We start from the raw sequence: 18,549 nt of genomic DNA, 5'->3' as shown, positions 1-18,549 counted from the left end.
ATCAAAAGTAGGACAACCAGACATTATATGCCTTCTATAAAATAATAGTGTGTAGCATCACCTTTGCAGTATTCCAGTCAAAATCATCATTGTCATCATTACCACCACCCAGAAACTAATCAAGCGTCTAGATTTAACTTCCCAAGTGGCTCAGCTGGTAAAGAACATGCCTGCCAATGCAGGAGACACAAGAGACGCAGGTTCAATCCGGGGTTGGGAAGATCCCCTGGAGAAGGAAATGGCAACTCACTCTAGTATTCTTGACTGGGAAATCCCAGGGACAGAGAAGACCGGTGGGCTACAGTCCATAGGGTTGAAAAGAGACAGACCCAACTGAGCACACACCCATTCACGTGCATATATATATGTGTATATATATATGATCATAATTCCCTGACTAGGGATTGACCCTGTGTCCCCTGTACTGGAAGGCAGATTTTTAATCACTGGACCACCAGGGAAGTCTCCCACATAAGTCTTTAAGTAAAGAGGTGCCTGGTCTCATTTGCAAGCAGTTGCTCTAATGGCTGGGCCCGGCCACTGTGGCCCCGGCCTTCTCACAGTTGTGGGCCTCACCCATCTGCAGGCTCTGCCCTGACCCACATTCAGGAGCCATCCTGGGTTTAAGTGGGAGGCCCCGAAGGATGCCTTGTGCATAGGCTCAGGCTTAAGCCAACCTTGCCGGCCACTTCTCACCAGCTGTACTCAAGTGGCCTTCCCCGGCTTTATGAGACGATCACTGCTCCAATTTGATGGAGAAAAGAGGTGAGAACGCTTTCAACCCCTCTGCTCCCACCAGCGACCACATCTTCATGTCCTATAAAAAAATCACAGGCCGTCATCACAGAGCGGGTGTCCTCCTGGGGTCCGAGGTTCATTCCTCCCTCTCAGGATACATTCCTTCCCACTCCTCAGTGACCTCACTCCATCATTTAACCCCTTCCCCTGCACTGCCACGTTCTCTCCACAGACCCTCTCTTTAGTATCTAAAAACAAGCTGAGGTCCCCTGTGTCTTTGGGGGAACCTCTCTCCACTTAGCAACCTCAAACCACTTCCCCATCTCTGTCTTACTTCACAATCAAGTTACTTGAAAGAGCTGTTTACACTTGTTGAATCCACTTCCGCATTTCCTACTTAGTTTCACGGGTCTGTCTTCTGTCCCCACCTTCCCACACAGACGTGTCCTTGCCGCGACCACCAATAATCTCCTTGTCATTACATCAGAGGAGCATGCTACTGACCACTCCCTCCCTCTGGAATCTTTCCTTTCTTTGGTGTCTGGGCCTCACTGTCTCCTAATCACCTGCAATGCAGGAGACTTGGGTTCAATCCCTGGGTTGGGAAGATCCCCTGGAAGAGAAAAATGGCAACCCACTCCAGTATTCTTACCTGAAAAATCCCATGGACAGAGGAGACTGTCAGGGTACAGTCCAAAGGATCTCAGTGAGTCAGACATGAGTTAGCGACCATGCATGCACGCACGTCTCCTAATTCTCTTCTTTGCACTGCAGCTTTCTCTCAGGGCTCTGCAGGGTGTCTCTCCCTTTGCTTAACACACTGTCTGTAGGCTGCTCCCCAAGACACCACCTCTTCTCCCAAACTCCCTACACCGTCTCTTTCACATCCGCAAGTTCAAATTAAATATATATTTATTTAATTTGTTGCACCGGGTCTTAGTTGGGGCACGAGGCCCCCTGCAGCGGGACTGAGGCGTTTTAGCCACTGCACCACCAGGGAATCCCTGCAACTTCGCGCTTTGACGGTCCCCAGTCAGTTTCTGTGGTCTAGTCCTGTTGCCTATGCTCCATAGTTCCGACTTCGAACTCCATGGCTCAACCAGGATGTCCCACTAGAGCCTCAAGGAGAGGCTCACAAGAGGAGGAAGTCTTGACCTTGAGTCTCTCCCTTTCTCCAAGCTGTGCTGCCTGGACCATCGTGCTAGTTCCCTGACCAATCACCTTCCTCTGATTCATCTTTCACAGCATCACTAGAGTCAGGTGATACTGTCATAGTATGATCCCTCGTCACTCTATGCCTACCTTACAAAACTTTACCAGGTCCTCAACGCTTCCCGGAAAAAGCTGAGACTACCTCAGGATGGCAGACTTCCTTGGTGGCTCAGATGGTAAAGAGTCTGCCTATCCCTGGGTGAGGAAGATCCCTTGGAGAAGGGAAGGGAAACCCCCGCCAGTATTCTTGCCTGAAGAATTCCATGGACAGAGGAGCCTGGTGGGTTGCAGTCCGTTGGATTGCAATGAGTCATACACGACTGAGCGACTAACACTTTCACTTTTCAGCATGGCACCCAAAGCCCTTCATCATTTTCCCCCATCGACGCTTCTGGCTCATCATTTCAGTTCAGTTCAGTCACTCAGTTGTGTCCAACTCCTTGCAACCCCATGGACTGCAGCATGCCAGACTTCCCTGTCCATCATCAACTCCCAGAGCCTGCTCAAACTCATGTCCATTGCATTGGTGATGTCATCCAACCATCTCTTCCTCTGTCGTCCCCTTCTCCTCCTGTCTTCAATCTTTCCCAGCATCAGGGTTTTTCCAATGAGTCAGTTCTTCACATCAGGTGGCCAAAGTATTGAAGTTTCAGCTTCAGCATCAGTCCTGGCTCATCATCCAAGCTCAACATGCTCCCTCATTCTTCTGGTCCAGGGGCTGAGCCCTCATATATCAACAAGGGGAGGAGTGGAGGTGGGTGTTCTGGTTACCTCTTGCAGAGGAAACCATTCCAAAATGTTATGACTTAAAATGACAACTGCAGGACTTCCCTGGTGGCTCAGTGGCTAAGACTCCATGCTCCCAATGCAGGTGGCCAAGGTTCGATCCCTGGTGAGGGAACTAGATCCCACATGCTGCAACTAAGACTCAGCACAGTCAAATAAATATATGTTAAAATGACAACTGCTTTATTATCTCTCATTATTCTACAGTTTTAAGACAGTGTCCCAAGAGAAAGCGCTCGAGAGGCTAGGCCTGTGACTGGCACAGGGTTACTTCCACCACGTTCTGTTAGTTAAGCAGCCCAGATCCCAGGGGAGGGAAAATTAATGCCTCCTTTTGATGCAGAGAGTTATAAAGAATTTTCAGCCATCTTTAAGCCACCACAAAGACTGGGGGGGGGGGTCACACACCTCGCTGATGCAGGCCAGGTAACTTCTAATAGCGGTGGAAGAATTGTGGCTGCCCTAGCCCTTTGTCACCTGGAGGGCCCAGGGTAGCCAAACCTTCTGTTAGAAATATGGATTTTTAAGTGAAAGCTGCAGATCTCTCAGTATTGGCAACCAACTCAAAAATTTCTAAAAATATTACACGAGCAAAACTAAATATATCTTTGGTTTGGATGTGTTTTTTTCTGGCCAACAATATTTTTGGACTCTATTCTCTGCTCTCAGCACAGGCCTGAAATCTCTTACTCCTTGTTTGCTACCAAATTCTTCTGTGCCCTACTTATCTTTTTAAGACTCAGGTAAAAATTTCCTTCTCTGTGGGAACTATAGTCAATGTCTTGTAATAACCTATAATGGAAAATAATCTGAAAAATAATGTATGTGTATATGCATAATTGAATCACCGTGCTATGCAGTGGAAACACTGTAAGTCAACTATACTTCAGTAAAACATATATATTTAAAAAACAAAAAGAAATTCCCTTCCCTGTGAAGCCGCCCCTCACACTCCCCGCCCCCATCCAGCCACTCCTCAGATGATCTCTTTTCTCCTCTCTGCCAGTGGCCCCGGTGCATCCCTCTATCTCATTAATTAGTACTTTAGATAGTAACTATTTATAGGTCCAGCTTCTCCATCAGACTGCTGGGCACAGGGCCCAACACGTGATGAGCATTCAACAAACATAAACCCTTCTTTCTTTACCAACACTGTTAATCAACCACCAACTCTTGTCCACGCCACTGCCACCAATTTCCTTTCTGACTGATTCATCCTCTGTCCCAGCTGCCATTACAGGAAGTCCTCTACGTATGAACCTTCAAGTTGCAAACTTTCAAATATCCAAACAAGAGGTCACATGTCCAGTCACATAAGTCAGTTCACATGAAGTTGCAGCTTGCTGTCTGTCTCCTATTGCTGACGATCCTTCAGCTCTACCATCTCCCACTTCCTCCCCCTCCTCCAGACAGTAACTCTTCCTGCCTCAATGCCACCCCCTGGATGCCAGCTGTTGTACTGTACTATTGTACTTTTCAAGGTACTATATTGGAAGATGAGACATGTTTTCTTTATTTTTTGTGTTTGTATTTTATGCTTTGTGTGAACAGTATTATAAACCTATTACTGTACAGTACTCTGCTGTTCTTCAGTCGTCAGTTGACTCTTTGCGACCCCATGGACTCTTTGCGACCCCATGGGGTTGATTAACAGTGTTGGTAAAGAAAGAAGGGTTTATGTTTGTTGAACACGCATCACGTGTTGGGCCCTGTGCCCAGCAGTCTGATGGAGAAGCTGGACCTATAAATAGTTACTATCTAAAGTACTAATCCTCTGTTCTTGGGATTTCCCAGGCAAGAATACTGGAGTGGGTTGCCATTTCCTTCTCCAGGGGATCTTCGTGGACCCGCATCTCTTGCATTGGCAGGCGGATGCTTTACCACTGAGCCACAAGGGAAGCCCATAGCTGATTGTATTAGTTGAATTACCTAGGTTAACTTTGTGGTACTTACGAACAAAACTGGACTTACGAACATGCTCTTGGAATGGAATTCATTCATATGTAGAGGACTTATTGTACTCTAGTTCAAACCCTTCTCACTTCTGCCCAGAATAATTCCAAGAGTCTCTAACAAGTCTCCCCAACTCCATCTCCTCTGTTGCCCCCAATCCCTGCCCTTCACCCAGACTCCTCCCTAATGCACAGATCTGACCATGTCAATCCCCTATTCAAACATTTTAGATTGCTCCTTGATTCTTCTGAATAAAATTCAAACTCCATGGACTGGGTGAATGGAGATTTTGTGGCTGTTCTGCCCAACTAGTTCAGGGGTGGAAGCAGGACCATTTAAGGTCTGCCTTGGCTCTTTCTCTGGTTACCATTTCTGTCACTATGTGGGGCAAGCCTTCCTGCGAATGAAGCCAACTGGCAGAAACCACGTGGGAACGAGGAGTGCGGGAGAGAGACAAAGAGACATACAGAGGGAGAGAGAGAATGACCTTGCTGAGCCCCCTCGATCTAGCTGTGCCTTATGTGCATCCCAGGCTTTCCCAGTTCTGAGAGTCACAGTGAGATCAACAGCCCGCTAGTTAAGGCTTGGGGGCCTGGTTTGACTGGTCTGAAAAGCAGAATTGATCCGCACATAAAACAAGGACATTCATCAGAGAAGTATCACACTGTATATTCTAAGTATTCCAACCATGCTGCATTCTCAGGGAACCACACCCACCACTGATTCACTTCCATTTTGGAATTGGCAAACCAAGCTCACCACACATGACCTATAGGGAGAATTTTATCCCAAAGCCTGGTCAGCCCCAGGTAGGATCTCTCCACGTGATACAAGTCCTTCCTATAGCTTACCTTGTCAGTTCAGTTCAGTCTCTCAGTCGTGTCCAACTCTTTGTGACCCCGTGCAACGCAGCACGCCAGGCCTCCCTGTCCATCACCAACTCCCGGAGTTTACCCAAACTCATGTCCATCGAGTTTCTGCAATTGCATCTTGGGACATAAATACTAGAAGGGATATTTGTCCAGCTGCTCCTTTTCATGGGTAAAGAAACCAAGATCCAGAGACCACCATTAATTTAGATAGTGTCTGAACAAAATCCTTGGTATGGATTTCCACAGTACAACGTTACCAAGTTTGAGAGAAGATCCTTGTCTCTTTTTTTTTTTCACCATGTAATTGTTTTTAATGTCCAGAGTTTATAATTCCAGGGCCAGAGCTGTCTCCTGGACTCAAGCTTATAAGCTCTCAATTGGCCTGTGGGGCCAGTAGGGGTACTTCTTCTTGTCTAATTTGGTTTCTGGGAAGACTTCATTCAAGTCCTCAATGGTCATCTGATCAAATGGAATTATGTTCCTCATCTTCTCCAGCTCTTTCTCATATTCCTGAATCCTGGTCTTTGAGTGAGTCAAAAACTCAGCACAACTATTCACATCTTTTTCTTCAGCATCCACCTGGGCAGTGTATTTATCCTCCGGTATAGGAACCTTCAGGGCATTAAACTTCTTCTCAAAGTCATCCACCAAGCCAGCCTTTGCCACGTTGGCCTTGTAGTAAGCCGAGTCGATGGCAGGTGGCTTCTCAGGCAGAGCAGCCAACCTGGAGGTTAGGGTCTCGTTCCAGGACTTCAAGGAGTTAGCCACTGCCTTCTGGTTCCAAGGGATGATCTCCCCAAAAGCTACCCAGTCAATGGTTTTTAGAGCAAGTTTCCGTCCGGCCATCTTGAGATCCTTCACCAACCCGGACTGCCCGCAGTCTGCAGCAGCAGAGAACGGAGATCCTTGTCTCTTTCACACACCCTTTTTTTGTGTTGCAGCTTAGACACAAAACAAATAGTCATTCAGTCTTTAGACATTTTCAAAGACCCATAAGGTATCCTGCTTCCTTTCTTATGGTAAAGAAAACCAAATGGGGAAAGAAAAGGGGCTGTATTAGCTAGTGAGTGAAAATTTTTTTCACTTCACATATGGTTATTTATGAACCCATTTTCTTTCATCTATGTCCAGATTTTACTCTCATATTTATACCACATCAGAACATCTAATTGAAACTATAAACAAATAATTTGTCTTTATTATCCAGGTCTTTTGGGTTATAAGTTACAGAAACCCAGCTTAAATCAATGTAAGCAAAAAAAAAAAAAAAGGAATTTAGGGGTTCACACCACTGATCAAATGATGCTATCAAGATTATCAGGATTTAAAAAAACAAAAGATCAGGCAAAGATGACCACCAGATCTCCAGGTTTAAAACCTACCAGATGAGCAATCCCCAAAAAAGAAGAGATTCTCTTTCCCAGCAAACGTCATGAACAGACTCTCATTGGACCAACTTGGGTCACTTGTCCATCTTTGCACCAATCTCTGTGGCCAGAGGGATGGAATAGACTGAGTGGTCAAGCTTCTGTCAAGTGCCCACTCTTCAGGCCAGGAGGGTGGAGTCAATCAGGGCCAAACCACTGGGATTGAAAATATAGGCTTAGACCAATCATTTAAAATAGAATAGGAGGACTTCCCATGTGGTTTGGTGTTAAGAATCCTCCTTGCAATGCAAGATCTCCAGTTGGGGAACTAAGATCCCACATGCTAGACAGCTAAGTCAACTGCAACAGCTAAGTCAACTGTCTTAGTCAACTTAGTAGACAACTAAGCCTACTGCAACGCAAGATCAACAACAGATGCCCACATGATGTAATGAAGATCCTGCATTATGTAACGAAGATCTTGCATGATGTGATGAAGATCTTACCTGATGTCATAAAGATCTTGCATGATGTGATGAAGATCTTACCTGATGTAATGAAGATCTTGCATGATGTATTAAAGATCTTGAAAGATGTAATGAAGATCTTACATGCTGCAGCTAAGACCCAACACAAACAAATAAATGAATAAATATTAAAAAAAGAAAATAGAAACAAATACTGGAAGGCAAATATCATGACCGCTACAGTTTCCCAAGTAAAATCAGGACAGAAGAAAGACTACCTTTGCCTGTTCAGCAGGCAAACATACAGACTAAACTGCAATGATATAGCTACTGTCACCAAATCACCTATGTTTCCGATAATATAGGAGCCATATGGTAAGTAAATATTAGGGTAATAAGATTTTGAATGGTAGTTACCAAGGTTTTTATGTTCTTCTCTGAGTTGCTGAAAAGCATGAGCCATTTTCCATTGCTAGAAGGCAGGATATATTCTAATCACAGTATTTCAAAGCTGGAAGGAACCATTTTATTTGAAGAAACTGAGGACCTAAGAGTGAAATAGTCTCTGGAATCACCCAGTAAGGTAGTGACAGAGTCCAGTATCCAGGCTGGTGATTTTTCTCACTATATTCCAGCTGTTTCTGATAGTACAGGAGATACCTATTGTTTCTGCTTGATTGTTTTCTATCCTCTCTGCTCTATAACAGGAACTAGAATTTCCTTAGTGATTTCCTTAGAAAGTCTGTAGTGATGGTGTGATTATTGCCTACCAACCTCCATTTCACTCCAAATGACTAGCCTAACTCAATCAGAGAAATACTATTCCCATGCCAGTAACTGGTTCAAAGATGGAGATTTGCCATAAACTGGCCAATGAGACCAGAAGAAGTCATTAGCGAGTGTGTCGTGTAAAGACTTCCTTGCTCATAAAAAAAAAGATACACTGGTGATCACTTCCTTCCGAAACTTCTGATGATTATCTGTTTTATTATAGCCACCCTACTGGATGCAAATGGAATCTCATTGTTCTTTTTATTTGGATTTCCCTGATGATGAATGATTTATCTTTCCACATGCTCATTGGCCATTTATATATTTTTCCTTGGAGGAATGTCTATTCAGATCTTTTATCTACTTTCAGTTGAGTTGTATTTTTAATACTGAATTGTAGGAGTTCTTTACATGTTTTGGATATGATTCCTATGTAAGATGTATGATCTGCAAATATTTTATTCTGTGAGTTGTTTTTCACTTTCTTGATGGTAGGCTTTGTCTTTCTAGGACTTTGTCCATTCCATCTACATTATCTAATTTATTGGCATATAATTGTTCATAGTTTTCCTTTATAATCCTTTTTATTTATGTAGTTAGTAGTCATGTCCCCAAGGTATCTCATAATAAACTGGAAATCTCTTAATTAAATGGAAGCTGACATAAATCAACAAAAATAACTTTTGGAAAGCCAGGTACTATGTTTTAAATCTCTTTCATTTTGCTGATAAGAAAAGCTATCTATAAAACAAACAAACAAACAAACCAGAATCCAGAAGTTAACTAATCAGGTTAAGCAAAAACTTAACCTGTGGCCTGTCCAGAAAAGGCAAATCCAGAGAGACAAAAATTGGATTAGTGGTTGCCAGGAAAAGGGAATCTCAGCAGAAGATGGGGAGTGGCTGCTAATGAGTTTGGGGTTTTTTCTTTTAGATGAAAACATTCTGGTATTAGATAAGTGATGACTGATGCACATATTTGTGACTACGCTAAGGACCAAAACCACTGAACTGTATACTTAGGTAAACTTTATATATTTCAATATGCTGTTTTTTTAAAAAAGATTATATGTGACCATACTCTAATTTTCCTAATTTTAAGGTATTAAATGCCATATTTTTTTGCCATTCAATGAAAAGAGATAAGGGCTTTCTTGCTATCAACTTTTTACCCATCTAAAATATAAATCTATTTTTGGGAATTCCCTGGCAGTCCAGTGGTTAGGACTCTGCACTTTCACAGCCAAGGGCCTGAGTTTGATCCCTGGTTAGGGAACTAAGATTCCACAAGCCACACAGCATGGCCAATAAATAAATAAATAAATAAAATAAAGGTTTCTAAACCAGAACTGTTAAATATATCTTAATAATTATGAGAAATTATCAATCGGTGCAGGAGTTTAATATTTCATTAATCTTAACTCCTTCATCACTCCAGGAGAACCTGATTTACAATGAAAATTGTGAGATTTCCCGAAGTTTCTCTTTTGTTCTTTCAAACCGTAAACAGCTGGTACAGCTTTTAATTTTTGAGAAAAGTGAAAGAAAGTGAAGTCACTCAATCGTGTCCAACTCTTTGAGACCCTGTGGACTATAGCCTACCAGGCTCCTCCGTCCATGGGATTCAGGCAAGAATACAGGAGTGGGTTGCCATTTCCTTCTCCAGGGTATCTTCCTGACCCAGGGATTGAACCCAGGTCTCCCGCATTGCAGGCAGACACTTTACCCTCTGAGCCACCAGGGAGAGAATTTTTTTTTTTTTGAGATCGTCATTACAATTTTCTATCTTCCTTCTGCCAAAGTAAAAAACACCAGCTTAAATTAAAAGAACAAAGACGGTACATATGACAGTTTCTAGACCTAAATATATCTTGGAACTTTGTTAATACAACTATTAATACTACATAGCAATATTTTGTATTGGCCTTGTCAACATTCCTCAAACTGGTTTTCTCTTGAAGTGTCTATTTCAAAGACTCAACTAAGAAAACAGAGTGTGTTCCCTGAATCTGAACTCAACCCTCTGATGACTTGGATGTGGGCTAACATCAGTTCAACTCCCTCTCAGGGTCAGGATGATGACTGAAAGACTGTGAGAAGCAGGGCCATGGCATCTATCTGAGTCTGAAGTGTCTTTCACAAAATGTACAGATAGTACTCCTGCTCCTTGGCATTTGAAGCATCTCTTTTAAACTTCAGCCACAGAATAGTAAATAATTACATTTTTAATGTTTTCACCATTAAGAATTTTAATCTCAAGAGTGTGTTAGTCACTCAGTTGTGTCTGACTCTTTCAGACCCCATGGACTACAGGAGCCCACCAGGCTCCTTTGACCATGGAACTCTCCAGGCAAGAAAACTAGAGTGGGTTGCCATTCCCTTCTCCAGGGCATCTTCCTGATCCAGGGATCGAACCTGCGTCTCCTGTATTGCAGATTCTTTAGCATCTGAGCCACCAGAAGTTTAATTTCAAGAGTAATACACACTAATTGTATATTAAATTCCAAAAGATACATTTTTTAAAAAGTCATTTCACCACTAACCCTCCATTTCCATTGCCCTGAGGTAAACAAGGTCAACAATTTGAAGTGTTTTCAAAAGAGAAATGTTGAATGGGTAATATAATTTTCACACCTGGTAAAGAATATCTTAAATGTGGATATTTCCCAGAGAGCCAAAGAAAGTCCTGGGCCACGTAAGTATTCAAAGGAAGATGAGTTTGCTGCTGCTAAGTTGCTTCAGTCGTGTCCAACTCTGTGTGATCCCATAGACAGCAGTCCACCAGGCTCCTCCGTCTCTGGGATTTCCCAGGCAAGAGTACTGGAGTGTGTTGTCATTTCCTTCTCCAGAAGATGAGTCTAGAAAAGAAAATAAGATGAAACAGCCAATGGGTGGTAAATGGACCTGAGTACTCTTTCGGGGGTGATTCTAAAACCAGATTGTGGTAATGGTTGCACAACTCTGGAAATTTACTAAAGTCATTAAATTGTACACATAAAATGGGTGAATGTAATTTACCTCAATAAAGTCGGGGTGATTTGTGTGCTTTCGTTTTGTTGTTGTTTTGCTTTTAAAGCAGCCAGGAAGATGGGAGGAAAATCACCAGATGGGGACACAGCATGGATGTGAGCAGAGCTCTGTGCCCTTAGCAGCTACCTAGACAACCAGGCAGGCAGAAAAATGGCCCTTTGAGGATGTCCACACCTAATTCCTGGAATCTATGCTTTCTGACACAGATAAAAGGATTTTATTAGTGTAATTAAGTTTGTGCTGTGCTTAGTCACCTCTGACCCTTTGAGACCCTTTTGGAGAGTAGCCGCCAGGCTCCTCTGTCCATGGGATTTTTCCAGGCAAGAATAGTGGAGCATGTTGCCATTTCTTCCTCCCGGGGATCTTCCCACCCAAGGAACGAACTTGCATCTCCTGTGTCTCCTGCATTGCAGGTGGATTGTTTACCCGCTGAGTCATTAGGGAAGCCCATAATTAAGTTTACAGACCTTAAAACAGGGAGATTAGCCTGGATTATTCAGGTGAGCCCAATCGAATCACTTGATTCTTTAAAAGCAAAGAACTTTCTCCAGCTGGAAGCAAGAGCGACATAACAGAACACAGAAATTCCCAGCCCGTACCAGCTCTGGGATGACCCCGCTGTGCGCAAGCGCAGGAGTGAGGCCTCTAGGAGTGCAAGACATCCATCTACCAGGTAAAGTAGCCAGGAAATAGGGGCCTTAGTCCCACCTACAACCTGAATGAGTGGATTCTTCACTGCACCTCCCCGCCAGAGTCTAGCCAGCCAACACCCTGACTTCTGCTCAGAAAATGCCAGAATGGAGAAACTAATCAGGCCACTGTGGACTTGTGTACCACAGAACTGAGAGACCATAGATGTCATCTTAAGTCTCTACGTTTGTAGTCATTTGTTAGAGCAGCAACAGAAAACGAATACAATACCAAAATTACAAATCAGATGTCAGAGCCCACTTCAGACCTTTCAGTGACTTTTTGCAGCCTAAAACTAAATAGAATCTAAGCTCCTTAATGCAGCACGTGTGGCCCTCATGACCTGACCCTGGACTCACTCACTAGCTGCCGGCTCTTCACCCACCTACAGGTCCCCTGATACTTCTCACCTCCCTTCCTCTCCTTAGTATGACTTTCTCATTCTTGTGGACTAAACTGAGGGTTTAGTTTAATGGATTTCTGTTCCAGGAAGACTCTCTGGTCTGTGTTCCATAGCACCTGCTGAATGGCTTCTTCATTATAATACAATATAATAATGTGTGCATGCTAAGTCGCTTCAGTTGTGTCCAACTCTTTGTGACCCTATAGACTGCAGCCTGCCAGGCTCCTCTGTCCATGGGATTCTCCAGGCAAGAATACTGGAGTGGGTTGCCATGTCCTTGCCACGATCCCCCTCCAGGGGATCTTCCCCACCCAGGGATTGAACCCATGTCTCCTGTGGTGGCTGCATAGCAGGTGGATTCTTTACTGATGAGTCACCAAGGAAGTCCATAATAATAATAATACAGCATTTAATTCCACTTATAAAGTATTACAATAAACAATTTATGTGCATGGATCCCCGTTTAGGTTATAACTTCTTTCAAGGAAGGATCAAATCTTATTCATCTTTGTTTCCCCAGTGCCCTCTACATAGTGGATGCCCCATAAATATTGTTTACATGTTCCATTTGAAAGAAAAAGTTTTGGCAACTAATAGAAGTTTATTCAAGGCAAATTGGAAGTGGTCAAACAGATGTCAAGGCTGTATATTGTCACCTTGCTTATTTAATTTCTATGCAGAGTACATCATGAGAAACGCTGGGCTGGATGAAGCACAAGCTGGAATCAAGATTGCCGTGAGAAATATCAATAACCTCAGATATGCAGATGATACCACCCTTATGGCAGAAAGTGAAGAGGAACTAAAAAGCCTCTTGATGAAAGTGAAAGAGGAGAGTGAAAAAGTTGGCTTAAAGTTCAACATTCAGAACACTAAGATCATGGCATCTGGTCCCATCACTTTATGGGAAATAGATGGGGAAACAGTGGAAACAGTGTCACACTTTATTTTTTGGGGCTCCAAAATCACTGCAGATGGTGATTGCAGCCAGGAAATTAAAAGACGCTTACTCCTTGGAAGAAAAGTTACGACCAACCTAGATAGCATATTAAAAAGCAGAAACATTACTCTGCCAACAAAGGTCCATCTAGTAAAGGCTATGGTTTTTCCAGTAGTCATGTATGGATGTGAGAGTTGGACTGTGAAGAAGAGCGCTGAAGAATTGATGCTTCTGAACTGTGGTGTTGGAGAAGACTTGAGAGTCCCTTGGACTGCAAGAAGATATAACCAGTCCATCCTAAAGGAGATCAGTCCTGGGTGTTCATTGGAAGGACTGATGTTGAAGCTGAAACTCCAATACTTTGGCCACCTCATGTGAAGAGTTGACTCTTTGGAAAAGACTCTGATGCTGGGAAGGATTGTGGGGGCAGGAGGAGAAGGGGTGACAGAGGATGAGATGGCTGGATGGCATCACCGACTCGATGGACATGGGTTTGGGTGGGCTCCAGGGGGTGGTGATGGACAGGGAGGCCTGGCGTGCTGCGGTTCATGGGGTCGCAATGAGTCGGACATGACTGAGCGACTGAACTGAACTGAAAGAAGTTTATTAATCAACAAGTAGGTTAGATCATGAGGGCTGTTCATATGTTAATTTATCTGTAAGGAAGCTTAGGCTGTGTATCCTAGATTAGATTATTTCTATGAAACAGTACTGTATCAGTCCTCAAACTTTAGAACAATCCTCAATCCTCCTTGTAGGTAACATTTTATAGGCACTACTGTTGACATTCTCAGCAGAAGAAAATCTCCTTCCTAAATTTCTTGGGGTCAGTGGGAAAACCTCACAGCTACCCACATCCACCTGGTTACTCACTTGGATGCTGGCCATGTTGGAAGGGCCTTGATATATGAAATGCCCAGAGTCAGGTGACTAAAGTTTCCACACAATACCTTCACTAAGCTTTGCCCATAAGTTTTACTAGTGAATATCAAACTAATAGGTATTAGAGGCACTTGCCAATCAGTTTTCCTCCTCTCTTTTTAAAAAATATTTTATTTATTCATTTGGCTGTGCTGGGTCTTCGCTGCAGCACATGGTACCTTCACTCTGTAGTTGTGACATGCAGGATCTAGTTCCCTGACCAGGGATCGAACCCAGGCCGTCTACCTTGGGAGTGCAGAGTCTTAGCCACTGGACCACCAGGGAAGTCCCCACTTTTCCTTTTCTCTCTCTCCTTTAAAAAAATGGTCTCTGTCTTGGGTCGCTTTTTAAAAAATAATTTCTCTTCAGATCGTGTAAATCTTTCGCCTTTTACTAAAAAATAATTGTTTCTTTATTTAGGGCTGTTCTGGGTCTTTGCTGCTTTGCACAGATTTTCTCTAGTTGAAGCAAATGGGTGAAGGGCCTACTCTTCATTGCCGTGCGTGGACTTCTCACTGCAGCGGCTTCTCTTGTTGTGGAGCATGGGTTGAGGCACGTGGGCTTCAGTAGTTGCAGCACATGGGCTCAGAAGTTGCAACTTGAGGGCTCTAGAGTGCGGACGGGCTCAGTAGTCGTGGCGCACAGGCTTAGTTACTCTGCAGCATGTGGAATATTCCCAGACCAGGGATCGAACCTGTGTCCCCTGCTTTGGCAGGCAGATTCTTATCCACTGTGCCACCAGGGCAGTCCCCCTCTTCCCTTGATGATTAATGTCAATGACACATTTTTGCAGGTTGCATAACCTGTTCTTTAGAATGGATTTCTCTTGGGGAAAAATTCATCCCATATTTGCAAGACCACTCATCATTTTTTATGACCTTTTAGAAAACCACATTTTCTAACTCGGACATTTACCATTGATGAGGCATAGCAGGGTTAGCAATGTTTGTAAAACACCTCAAAACCAAGCACAAACCCAGGAAACACACCAAAGATTAAGAGATAATGCTGATGCTGAGTAATGCTAAAATGAGTGCACCCAACCACCAATTCCATCTGTTGGTTCAGGCAGAGTTGGCACGTGCTTTTTCTTGGTTATGGGTTGAATTTCCTATAAAGGTTTATGAGTTGAATAAGTAGAGAAAATTATGTGCTTTGACTTGAAATTAAAATTATATTGTAATATTGCAGCACGTATTCAGAGCCAAATGCTCAAAATGTTTACCATTCATTTCCACAGACTGTTGAGAATGGTGACCCCTGAACCGACAAGTATTGAGTTTTCTACACTTTTTCTCACTGGTCACCTCCTTTCATAAATGAGTTCTGTTTTAAACCTATCACATAACCTAAAAGTGGCTGCATATGTTGGTAAACGAACTTCATATTCATGTTTCCAGCACTGCTGAGCCCTTGACAACATCTTCCTTTTCTTTAAAATCCACTTAGGATGCACAAACATCAGGTATAATCCTGACATCCTGAACCTCTACTTTTTCACTCCTGCTGCAATCCAGTGACATCACTAGCACCAACCCAGGAAACAGTACAAATTATCACATTTTATCTATATTTGTAAAAATCTTCATCAACATTGAATGTGTAAATGTTTTCTTGCAACACTCTGAAGCTGAGTGACATAATAAAATGCTTTCTTCTGGCAGAAAATCCAATCTTATTATCTTACTTCTCAGAATGTCAGGTCTTATATTTAAGTCTATAAGCTATTTAGAGTTTATTTTTGTGTCTGGTATGAGGGTATGTTGACAATTTCCTAATTTCATTGATTCACATGTGGCTGTGGGTGTCCAGCTTTCCCAACACCACTTGCTAAAGAGACTGTCTTTTTTCCATTGTATGTTCTTGCCTCCTCTGTTGAAGATTAATTGATCACAGATACATGGGTTTATTTCTGGGCTCTCTATTCTGTTCCATTGATCCATATGTCTGTTTTTGTGCCAATACCAAATGCTGTTTTGATTACTGTCGGTTTGTAGTATTGTCTGAAGTCTGGGAGGGTTATGCCTGCAGCTTTGTTCTTTTCCTCAGGATTGCCTTGGCAATTCTGAGTGTTTTACGGTTCCATATAGATTTTGTTTATAAAGTAAAATTTTATTTATAAATTATATTTATAATTTTAGTTCTGTGAAAAATGTCATGGGTGATTTGATAGGGGTTGCCTTAAATCTGTAGATTGCTTTGGGTAGTACAGCCATTTTAATAATATAAATGCTTCCAGTCCAAAAGCTTGGCATGTCTTTCCGTTTCTTTGACTCACCTTCAGTTTCCTTTATCCATGTTTTTAAAAATTAATTAATTAAATAATTTATGGCTGTGCTGGGTCTCCATTGCTGCCTGCAGGCTTTCTCCTGTTGCAGAGAGTGGGGGCTCCTCCCTAGTTGCGCTGTGCGGGCTTCTCGTTGCAGTGCTTTCTCTTGTCGTGGAGCACAGGCTCTAGGTCCATGGGCTGCAGTAGTTGTGCCTCCTGGATTCTAGAGTGCCCACTCAGTAGTCATGGCACCCGGGCTTAGCTGTCCCACATCATGTGGGATCTTTCTGGAACAGGGATTGAACCCCTCCTTCATTGGCAGGTGGATTCTTTACCACTGAGCCACCAGGGAAGCCCCTCAATGTTTTATAGTTCTCAGCCTTTCACCTTCTTGGTCAGGTTTATTCCTGAGTATTTTATATTTTTTGGATGCATTTTATTTTTTTTCACATCTGTTTTTGGCTGTGCTAAGTCATCATTGCTGCAAGCAACCTTTCTCTAGTTGCAGAGTGGGGATTACTCTCTAGTTGTGGTTCACGGGCTTCTCTTGTTGCAAAACATAGGCTCTGTGTGTTCAGGCCTCAGCAGTCATGGTCCATGGGCTTAGTTGCCCCATGGCATGTGGGATCTTCCCAGACCAGGGACTGAATTGGTGTCCCCTGCGTTGCAAGGGATTCTTAACTACTGGACCACCAGGGAAGCCCTTGGATGCATTTTAAAAGGGACGGTTTTTTACTTTCCCTTTCTGATATTTCATTTTTTTAATTTAAAATTTATTTATTTATTGGTTGTACTGCACAGCTTGTGGGGTCTTAGTTTCCTTACCAAGGATCAAAACTGGGTACCCTGCAATGGAAGCAAAGAATTCTAACCACTGGATGACAAGGGAATTCCCATGATATTTCATTGTTAGTGTAAAGGAATGCAACAGATTTCTGTATCTTAATCTTGTATCCTGCTACCTTGCTGAATTCACTTATCAGTTCTAGTGGATTTTGTATGGCATCGTTATTCCTTAGAGATTTATACATCAAAGGAAGAACTATAAAGGCAAGCAAGAAGATAGTTTCATAGCACTCAACAGTGGGCATTATAATTCCAGAGGAGGGACCAGCCTGGGATTGGACTTCTGGGAATACTGTCAATATTTTATTTCTTGACTCAGGTGATATATTTTTAAAAAATATACATTTCTACAGTAAAAAGAAAAAATTCTTAGGGAATGAATTAATGGGGCTCAACACAGTTAATGGAAACAGCTCCAGACCAAGAATTTTAGCACACTAGAGCCGGGAAAATCTTCATAGGTTTTCTAACAATCATGAACCAGAATGGAACTGGATTTCTGAATGCTGACAACAGAAGCCAGAAGACAGAGTTCTGTGTTCAAAATACTAAGAACAAATCATTTCCAATCTTGAATTCTCTACCCAAGCTACTGAGTATGATAGTAGAATAGAGACATTTTTAGACATACAAAGTTTCAAAACTGTATCCTTCTGTATCAAGGTACTAGAGAACATACCCACCAAAATAACAGATAAAGCAAGAAAGAGGGAGATATGGAATCCAGGACACTAGGAATCCAAAACAAGAGAGACATGAAGAACCAACCACTCCAGACTGAAACCGGTCAGAAGGCTACAGAGAGGTATCTTTTAGAAAACAAAACCAGAGACTTCCCTGGTGGTCTAGTGGTTAGGACTCTGTGCTCCCAATTCAAGGGCCCCAGGTTTGATCCCTGGGTAGGGAACTGGATCCCACATGCCGCAACTAAGACCCAGCATGGCCAAATAAATAAATAAATATTTCCAACAGAAAAGAAAAAAAAAATAGAAAAGCTAATGTGTTTGAATGTAATGAGATATTTACACCTCAAGGTGAGTTAAATCAGGAGACATAAGAGACACGGGTTTGATCCCTGGGTGGGGAAGATCCTCTGGAGGACGACATGGCAATCCACTCTAGTATTCTTGCCTGGAGAATCCCCATGGACAGAGGAGCCTGGCGGGCTACAGTCCATGGGTCGCACAGAGTCGGACACGACTGAGGTGACTGAGCACAGGTATAACACAAACAAAACAACAAAAAGAGGACCCAGTTATTAACTCAGTTGAGGGGGACAGGGAGG

The 18,549-nt window shown here is 42.9% G+C and overlaps 1 long non-coding RNA gene and 1 pseudogene across 1 annotated transcript in view; both read right to left on the bottom strand.

Annotated features, from left to right (window-relative positions):
- Window positions 1–5,834: 5,834 nt before the first annotated feature.
- LOC129545120 (ATP synthase peripheral stalk subunit d, mitochondrial pseudogene) lies at window positions 5,835–6,453 on the bottom strand (annotated as a pseudogene).
- Window positions 6,454–7,367: 914 nt separating this feature from the next.
- The window catches only part of LOC148773654 (uncharacterized), a 28,205-nt gene continuing 17,023 nt past the window's right edge, over window positions 7,368–18,549 (bottom strand). The window contains exons 2-3 of the long non-coding RNA XR_016036591.1: window positions 10,800–11,023; window positions 7,368–7,548 (exon numbers count right to left, since the gene is read on the bottom strand). This is a non-coding gene — a long non-coding RNA (uncharacterized LOC148773654). The remainder of the gene's footprint in view (window positions 7,549–10,799; window positions 11,024–18,549) is intronic.

Source organism: Moschus berezovskii, chromosome 27 (assembly GCF_049115385.1).
Source record: "Moschus berezovskii isolate FMDL1 chromosome 27, NW_MosBer_1.0, whole genome shotgun sequence".
Lineage (NCBI taxonomy): Eukaryota > Metazoa > Chordata > Mammalia > Artiodactyla > Moschidae > Moschus > Moschus berezovskii.
Note: the sequence above shows the minus strand (reverse complement) of the source record. Positions and strands in the feature narration are given on the sequence as shown.